The sequence below is a fragment of the Corvus moneduloides genome, chromosome 20 (genome assembly GCF_009650955.1).
Source record: "Corvus moneduloides isolate bCorMon1 chromosome 20, bCorMon1.pri, whole genome shotgun sequence".
In the NCBI taxonomy this organism is placed as follows: Eukaryota; Metazoa; Chordata; class Aves; order Passeriformes; family Corvidae; genus Corvus; species Corvus moneduloides.
Window position 1 is genome coordinate 5,310,903 of NC_045495.1, and position 9,824 is coordinate 5,320,726.

The window sequence follows — 9,824 nt, forward strand, 5'->3', positions numbered from 1 at the left end:
AATCCATTAAGCAGCACTTTTCAGATGGCTTTATTGGTTTTTCTTTTATGGCTTTCACTGTGACTCACACAGATTGCCCCTTTTAAAGCCTTCCAATCAAACAGTGCCTCCGGGAGGGGGAAATGCTTGTTCTCCAAGGGAAAAGGGGGAAACCAGCGCTGCTGGATGGAGCAGATGGAAATGCTGGATGCAGAGGGTGCCCCACGCTGAGCTCTGCTTTAATCAATGCTCACCCGGCAGCCACAGATCAAATAACCCAGCAAATATTGCACAAATATTGCACCAAGGGATGGCTGGGTGCAGACAGAGCTCAGCTGGAGGATAAACACCCCGAGAAGGGGCAGCATGAACGGCTCAGCTGTGACATTTGCATTGGCCTGTCCCTGTTTTGTTCCAGGAAGTTGGGAATGATTCCCCCTCGAAGCACGGGATGAAGGATGAGCCCGGGAGCAAAGGTGCAGCTCAGGGGGAGCGGGACAGTGCTGCAGGGTCACAATCTGGGGTTTGCTGAGCTCTAAGAGGAGCAGGAGTAGTTGCTGGTGGCTGTTTTTCCCTGTTTTTCCCTGATCACTGTCATGGCTTATGGTTGTTCCCATGCTCTCAGTTCCAGCTGTGTCAGCCACAACATCACCCAGACTTTTCCTCCACATGGCAGAGAGCAGCTGGCCATCACTGCCTGGTGCAGGGCAGTGCAGGAGCCAGGCACACCCTGCACAGCCTCGGGCAGCTCAGACTGTCCCAGCTCCAGCAGCACGGACAGATTTTGCTGCCTGGCACCCACCCAGGGCCCTCCCGGGGAGCAGCATCTCTGCTGCCACATCCCACGAGCTGCTGAGCCAGCGTGGGAGCCAGCAAAGGCCCCAGCACTGCTGCCCTGACCTCTGCTAGCTGGACTCTGGCACATTCACAGGCCAAAAGGAGGCTTTTTTTCCTTCCCTGGACTTCCCAATCCAACGCTTTTCCTGCCACCAGCTCCACTCCAAGAGTATTCTTGAATTCAAGTCCGGTGTGATATTGAAAAGCTTGCTGCTCCAGATAGCCTGGCCCTTATCCAGGAGCGATTTACCTTCATTCCACCTCCCAATCCTAAGAATGCAAAGAATTTCCCCCTGGCTCTGTCCAGCTCGTTCCAGCAGCCCGGAACAGGGGGAGCTGCGCTTGCCGGCTGAGGCAAGTTCTTGCCAGAACTGTTAAATAAGATTCTTTTTCCTCGAATGCCTCAGCAGCAATTGCACAACTCCATTTTCTGTCTCACACGGGAAGGATCTCATCTCTCCCTCATGGAGAAGCAGCTGGAGGAGGTTTGGTGCTTGTGGTTTTCACACCTAAAGTCACTAAAGGGAGTTTGGAAAGGCAGGGAAGGGTGGGGGGCTCAAAAAATTTCCCTGTTACCTCGGTTGTAGAAGTCTGGAGCTTTCACAGAAGGAATTGAAGGGATGAAGGGATTTGGAGGATGCTGATATGATAAAGCACACCCAAAGCAGCACGGTAGGATTTCAGCTCATCCTGTGGAAATTCATTTGGCCTTTGGGTAGAATTCCAAAATCCCAAGCCCCGTGTGCCCTGTGCTGGGCATCCTTCCCTCTCCCTGCAGCCCTAAGAGCTTCCCTGGCTCTGTGTCAGGGATGTGTGAGTCAATCCTGTTATCTGAGCATTTATGGATGGCAACAAAACCTCGGGAAGAAGGATGAGCTTGGCACCTTCCTGCCAAAGGAAACTGCCAATTATTCCATCAGCACAGCCTTCAAGCCCTCAGTGGTGCCTTGGTGGATCCCAGGGCAGCATCCCTTTCCACATCCCAGCATCTTGAGATGCCCTTGGGCTGAGGGTGATCCCAGACCCCCGAAGCACGGACAGGGAATGGGAATAACCCACTCCTGGCTGCAGGATGGGGAACGACAGGGCAGCCAGCACCCAGCAGCACAGATGGATCCTAGCAGTGCCTGCAAGGGCAGGCTGAGCCAAAAAAACCCAGCCTGGGCATTCAGGGAAGATTTAACAATTCCCAGAGGAGGAGAAAATCCAAGGACTGTGTCCACAAGCTTTAGGGTTTAGGGAAAACAACCCCACAAGACATTCAGCTGATGATATTTTGCTGCATCCCCTCGCAGCAGGAGAATCAGATGTTCCTGCACCCACATCACGCCCTGAGCCTCACCCAGATGATTTTAGGAGCAGAGCAAACCTGTCAGCCACAAACCCAGCCAGGACATTAGTTAACTTGGAAGGACGTTCACGTCTGGCTCAGCTTTTCCCAGAGGAACACTCATTTTTATTGCTTTTCCCTGCTACTGATATTTTTCTGGCCCTCGTGCACTGATGGCAGTGCCCGTGCAGAGCCTGCCCTTGGAAGGGCAAGGTTTGTTCAAAGCCACCCAAAGCGAGCCATGGGAATCCCTGTGGGAGCAGAACTGCCATTCCCAGAGTTTTCCTGCAAAATCCCTCAGCTGCCAGCGCAGAGATCCCCCAGAACTGCAGGCACAGCATCACCCTCGTGCAAACCTGACAGCATCTCCACCTCCAGCTTTTCCCTGGATTTCCTGGCAGGGATCCCTGGCTCCTGCAGGGTTTGGACTCATCCTGCTCCATATCACCAAGCAGGGTTTTCCTGCTGCAAGCACCATTTCAGGAGGATTTCAACTGAGGTTATCCAAGTCAGGAGAACATGGACTTTATTTTTACAACCTGACCTTTGCCTGCTTGCGGCTCAGAGAGGATCAAGGTGATTTTTACTCCGACCCCAAAAAGCACCATTTTCTGATAAACAGCTCCGTATTCCCCACCTCTGCCTGATCCCTGCTGGTTTTGTAGATGGAACAGCTGAGAATTGACCTTGCCACATGTCTGGAGAAATAATTATGGGAGTAGGAACATCTCCACGCAGCCCTGCTCTTGCAGGCGAGGTGTTTTAGGCATCACACGGATTTATTTCACAGGAGGACTTTTCCCCCCAGCTGCAGGAGCCCCTGGAGGTGCAGATCGCTGGGTTTTTCCAGCTGGTTGGCAGTCCAAAAAACACAGAAGGAGCTGTTTTTCCAGCCATAGGCATCTCCCCATGTCCTTGGCTTGCAGACAGCTGCTGATGTGGCACGAGGACGTGTGCAGGAGCGGAGCTCATCTCCAGCACGGGGACATCCCAGAACAGCCCATTGCCTAATTCCTTCCCCTTCTTTACGTTTTCCTGAAAAAAAAACCAACCTAAAAAAGCCCCAGATCAGTATCAGAGAGACTGGCTAAGCTGGAGTTTTTATGAAGTCTCCTGCTGAAGGCTTTGAGTGGTGAGCGATGCTCTCGGCTGACCTTTAAGAGAAGAGGGATAAGATACTTCTTATTTCTTGTCTTATTTCTTATTTCTTGAGGTTAAAATGGCTGAAAATTCCCAGTGATTGGCAGGATCAAGGCCTGAGTTTGTAAAGCTTTAGCACATTGGCCTCTTAATGAGGTAAACATCCATGAGCTCGTTTATAAAGAGATCACCAAGGAATGATCTCGCCTGTGCCTGGAAAACGGCACAAGGAAGTGACAGCACCTCACAACTCCCAGCACCTAAAAAATAAAATAAAAAACCCCCACTGCCAAAGACACAGGATCAAAGCTCTGAAGGGAGACCATCAATGCTGCTGATGGGGTGGTGCAGCCCTTTTCTGTGAGGTTCTTCTGAGGGGAGTTAAAATTCGCACAATTAAAGATGAGACAAGGCAGAATTTCAATCCTATCTCCACTGTGGTTCCTTGTTCCAGATGGATTTTCATCAATCCGTGCCTCCTGCAGGGCTGAGCTCGATTTGCCAGCTACAAGGAACTGAATTAAACTCAAATTCTCCCTCCACAGGGGCTGCCAGGGACCTGTCACAAAGCCTCAGTTCAGGCACTGGAGTTTGGGGGCAGATGAGGAGGGTGCTGTGATTCCCTAAAAAAATAACAAAATCCCACAGCTTTTGGGGACAGGCTCATTTGGTGGATCCAAGACCCCATCCTGGCAGGGTTTTCCCAGTTTGCAGTGGATGAACAGCTCAGCCCAGGATGCTGCTTGGAAAACTCTGGTTTGGATGCATTTTTGTAATTCCCAAGTTGGTACCTTCAGGTTTCGAGTGAAAGGGGTGAAGCCCCCAGGCCAAAATCTGGGAGAAGCTGGAGAGTGGTGCCTTTTCCAGAGCTCTTGTTTGGATTCCACTGATCATTTATTTTCCCTTTTGGGGGAAAATTTGGGGGGAAAATTCCCTTTGTGGCCTTTTGGAACATGACCCGAGCATTTAATGCTTCCCCTGAGCTGCTGCTGGGTTTGCTCCAGGGAGGGACAGCCCTCACCCTCACTGAAACCTCAGGAAGCACCTCAGTTTGGGAATGGTGAGATTCAAGGGGAGAAACCTTCACTCCCAAAAAAAAAAAAAAAAAAAACCCAAAAAAAACCAAACCAACAAAAACCTCTAAGTAATTCGTATTAATTCATTGAAGATAAAATACAAATCCAGACCTCTTTCCTCCCCATCCCCAACCACTGGATAACGTCTCCCTCAACCAAAAAACAGATGTCAAATTAAAAAAGCACCACAGAGAAGGATAAAATGCACCAAAGAAATAATCTGTTGAAGCTCTGCCCCTTTATGCAAAGAAAGAAATCCCTTTTTTTCCTTAAGAAACCCAAAATTGCCCCAGCAGAGGTAAATAATGAATTTACCCTCCTGAAAGAGCACTTTTAAATCAAAACACGAGAGCAGCAATTCTCCAGAGGAGGGAAAAAGCACAGAAATGGCAAAATCAGGAATTGCTCAGCCCATCCCAGTTCTAACACCTTCTCCAGCATTTCCAAATATCCCCACACAAGCAGATATTTACAGTTCATTCCCTTTGACCTATTCCCATGGGAACCTGCTGGATTTGGTTGCTGAATCCCCCGTTATTAAATTCTGCCCATTCCCTTGCATTCAGTCTTTACAGGAATATTCAATTTCTTGTTTTCCTAAGGAAGAAAATCAGACTTTCCCTGCCAGAATTGGCCCAGAAAGGGCAGAACTCCCCAGCCAACAACTGCTGATGCTCATAAAGGCACATAAAAACCTTTCTGCACTCCTGTAGCCAGCAAGGAGCTTTTGCCCTTAGATCAGAGCTTTGGATTCCAACTAGTTTTGGTTCCTTTGGGCACAAATCCCTGCCTTGCCCTTCAGGCTGCCTCTGGCTAACCTGGGATGGATGGAAATCAGTTGGATTTAGTGTTTTGGGGGTTTTTTTTGTGGATGCATCCAGCAAGGACAACACCACCAAACCACGGGGGATCTGGGCGTGCCACCCCAAATCAGCCCTGTCCTCTTTATCTGTGCAAGGACGTGAGAGACTCATCCTGCTTTGCCTAAAATACATTTTCATATCCATAATATCCAGATAAAATGCTCTGGAAGAGGCTCCTCGGGGAAGGGAGCTCCTCAGAGTTCAAGGAGCATGTGGCTGATGCTCTTAGTGACATGGTTTAGCTTTAGGTGGGGGTGAGGAGCAGGGAATAGGACTTGATGATCCTTAGGGACCCCTTTAAACTTGATCTATTCCATGATTCTATATCCTATTCTATAAGCACTCACACACATAAAAATAGATACGGATATAAAAATAAAAATAGAAATTTCTGCCCCAGCCTGTGGTTGGGGCCCACTCAGCCTCCCTCACTCCCTTCCTCAACAGGACACGAAAGAAGAGAAACTGAAAACAAAGCTCAGGGGTCAAGAGAAAAACTCAGGAGCCACCAAACTGTGGCTGGAGGAGGAGCAGGCACAGCCCCTCCACCCCCTGCCCTGCAATTAAAACTCCCAAATTGTCCCAAAAGCACCTTTTGGAACCTCGGCCAGGACCCAGCTCCTGCAGTGAGTAAGGAAATGTGAGTGTGGGATCAACCCTCACGAATGCATTTGGGGAACCCTGCCAGTGCCTGCATCTGATTTCTTGCCTCGACTCCAGCCAGCTTTAATGCAACATCAGCCTGGAAGCTGTAAAACACGAGACAAACAATGTAAACCAATGCAACCAGCAGGACTTAACAGGAAACAGGCTGTGCTCGTCGTTTTGTGGATGGGAGAGCAGCTGGCCGAGGCAGGGATGATCCCATCCAAAACTCCTCACACCCATCTGCTGATATGCAAGGAGGAAAAAAAAGGGGGCTGAAAGCTGATTTCATGGGGGAGTTGGTGCAAATCATCTGTTTGTGGCTTCAAATGAGACAAAAGGCAGAAAAGTCACAAAAAGAGACAGAGAAAATATTATTAAACTGAAAGCCTGGAGAAAAAAAGAGTACCAGGGGGAATGTGATGCCAGGAGATGTTGGGATTTCCTGCTTTTCTAAGGATTGGCAGTGGCATCAGGGCAGGAATAAATGTCTGTGCCCTGGAGCTGGAAATAGCTGCACTTAACACCTCTTTGGGGGATTTGAAGGCTGGCAGAAAGCTCCTGGAGGAATTTTCTCCTCCCAACCATGGCCAGTGCTGAGCACCCGGAACATGGATCCTGTGAGGCTCCAAACATCAGGGATAAAGCCAAAACCTGCTGGGGAGAAGGCTGGGAGCCAAGGACAGGACCTGAGATAGTCATTGGGGTCAGCTCAGCTGATATAATCCCTAAATCCACTAAAATCCATCGCCATCCCTTTCCCCACCTTTCTACTCCCACTGCAAGGCCCCAGCAGCAGCGCCTGCTCCATGGAAACCCCACGGGATAACGTTGCTGAACACCCTCACAGCTCCCAAAATGCAGCCCCACGTGGGCTTCCACTTCCATGAATCCCACCCAGCTCCTGGAAGAGCACCCCAGTCCCCCCAAAATCCGACCCCAACTCACAGCTCTGCTGGATTTCATCGTTTTAGGCTCCACCAGGCAATTCCGGGCAGATGCCGCCCTTGCCACGGCATGCACTGACCCCACAGGGATCAGCAGTGCTTGGAGAAGGGCTCAGCCTGATTTCCAGCAGCTCAGGAGGATCTCTGCCCAAGCAGAGGCAGCTCAGGACACGCATGGGGACTTTGGTGATCTCTTCCCACCAGCTGCTTTTTCTTCCCCACCCGCTTTTATAGGATCCTGCTGGCTCCCATTGGCTCGGGACACCCTTTTTATAGCAACCACTCTGCTCCATTTCAATTGCATTAAATAATTCCTCAGCTCATTGTCCTGCAGAGATTAGTTACACATAAGCATATTTGAATGATTAACTCCTGGGCTCTGCTGAGGCCCTGGCAAAAAAAAAAACCTTCGAATTTTTTTCAAAAGGCTCCTTCCGACTCTCCCTGCCTCACCACTGCTCCCAAAATATTATGGTTTTCCTTGGAGCCTCTGCTCCTGGCCTGCTCCAACCAGCTCAGCTGGCACTGGAGGGAAGATTTCAGCTCCAGAGCAGTGGAAAAGGCTGGGAAAAGCTCAAAACCCAAAGAGGAAGAAGCAGCCTTTGGAGGTTGAATGCTGAAGAAGCAGCATTTGGAGAGTCAGTCACAGGTTTTGGGGTGAAAACCTGCACATTCCATCTCATCCCACCAAACCTGGTGGTTTCCAAGGGTGACAATCCCAGCAAACAGGGATGGGTTACACATGGACACCCTCCAGCAGCTTTTGGGAGCATGAGGAGGATTTGGGGCCACTTCCAGTGGCTTAAGCCACCGTGGCTTCAGCTGCTGGGGTCTCACCTGAGGTGGTGACACAGGCCAAGGGGTCCTGTCCCACTTGGAGCAGCCCACGGGGATGGGAAAGAGGCAAATTCCTGCTGAGGCCACGCCTGGGGCCAGGGTGCTGCAGAGGAAAAGGGACAATGTTTAAATTGGCCTGGATTAGCCCATTTCCATCCCCAGCGTGGGCAGTGGGAAGCAGCAGCTTTTGGGGAGGTTTCTGGGTGATGAAGGAGCAAACCTGCTGGGAGGAAGAGCTGGATCCCATCAGGTTTTGTGTGGGTGTTTCCAGTCCTTCCTTTTCCCTCCCTCCCGGCTGCTGCACCCCCGAGCCAGGGCTTTGTGTAAGGAAATCCAGGAACAGCACAAAAGGGAAAATGCAGATGGGTTTGAAGAGTATTAAAAAACCAGCAAATCATAGAGGGGATGGAAATTTAACACTGCAGCTGGTGAGGCTGGTGTGGAGCTGCCTGGGATGGGGAATAAACGCCAGGAAGGTGAGTGCTATCCCACTTTTCCCATGGGATAAGGGATACCAGGTGCCCAGTGAATGGTGTGAGCAATTTCCACGTCTAACTTCGGTGCTGTTTGAAGACAATCTGCTTCTAAAAAGACCCCAAAGCTCTAAATTCTGTGCGTTTGCTTTTCCTCCCTCAGCCTGCTCACCTTTAGCTAAGGAACACCCACACAAACACAAACCTCATTAATTTTGCTCCCTGCTCATCCCATTCTGCACTCAGTGGTGGGCACAGGCTCACACACAGCCCTGAGCTCCACCAAAGCTGCTCCTGGATCTTCCCCAAAATTCCCTGTGTTATCTGGTTCCATGCCCCTTGCCCAGCACCAGAGCACAGCCAGGTAGGAGCAGCAGCTCCTTCTCCTCCCATAAAACAAAGCTTCTTCTAATAAAACTCCCCCAGCAGGGTCTGCTAAACTCAAAAAATTTGGATTTATGGGAAGAGAAAGTCCAGGTGTTTTGAAGCATCAGATCAGGAATTCTGGCAGCTCCTTCCCCTTTCTCAGCACAAAAGCAGAGCCAAACACAGACAACAGAGAAAAAAAATGAGGGAGAGATAAGGAATGAGAAAATTAAAAGTAATATCCACTTCTTAAATATTCAGTTTCTTCTCAGAGCACACATTTACCTTTCTTGCACCCAAAGAGCCACTCGGTGCCACCTTCTCTGTTCCACAAGAATAATTAGGAGGGTCCATCTCCTGTTAATCTCCTGTTAATTGTTAATTAAGGATACAAAAAGCAGCCCTGGGAGACTGGCAGATCGTCGGTATGATACTCAGGACCCTGGGAAATGGTGTCACATCGGCAAGGTGATATTTGCACTCCATAAATCATTTCTGATCTGGGGGTTCTGACATAGAAAAGATCAAACAACACAACTCAAACCTGTCCTCAGAGCAAATCCTCACCTGAATTTACAGGCAGCAGGTTTACAATTCATTTCTTGATGTGGTGCACATGCCACAAGCCCAGAGCCTTTCAAATTGTTGTCAAAATGTTGTTCAGCATTGGATTTTTAGGGGAATTATTGTTTACAAGCCATCCATGCCGTTGCACAGGGCTAACAGCTGTTAACATCTGGAACTGATACTGATAAAAAGGTTCAATCCAGCAAGTGAGGGAGTTCTTGCATCCACAATACCCCCACAACAACAGAGATGCTGGCAAAAATCCATCCCAGCAACAAACCAATTCCCAAGATGGAACATCCAACTTCAGGGCGCTGTTGAGTTGTTCTTGTTGGCTACAGATATTTACAGTCTGGTTCCATCTGCTTTTTATATGCTCAGAACAAATTTCAATAACTTCATTTCAGGAAAGGGCAGATCAAAATGGAAACACTTGCAGCCCAAGGCTGCAGCCTGGCAAACAACATCAGTGGCTGCTGTGAATAAAAATGCTAATTTTCAAATTAATTGCATGTCTTTCCATGCTATGATCCACTGATCTCTCTTGTTTCCTTTCCCATTCACAGAGAAAAATATATATATTGATGTATCACAAAACCATCAAGGACTTCCCCCTCCAACACTAAACAAACCCAGTCTAAATGTACTTTTAGTCTCCAGCCTTGGAAGGCATTTAATGTAAGATAAATGATCTTTAAATATATTTTTCCAATAGTTTTCTTTCCACGCATCAAAGAAGCTTAAACACCATGAAAATGAGTGTG

The 9,824-nt window shown here is 49.0% G+C and overlaps 1 protein-coding gene across 1 annotated transcript in view; it reads right to left on the reverse strand.

The window, feature by feature from the left end:
• TPST1 (tyrosylprotein sulfotransferase 1) overlaps positions 1 to 9,666 on the reverse strand; it is a 33,771-nt gene extending 24,105 nt beyond the window's left edge. The window contains exon 1 of the transcript XR_004243993.1: positions 6,819 to 9,666. The gene's annotated coding sequence lies outside the window, so the exon portion shown is untranslated. The remainder of the gene's footprint in view (positions 1 to 6,818) is intronic.
• Between the last annotated feature and the right edge of the window lie 158 nt (positions 9,667 to 9,824).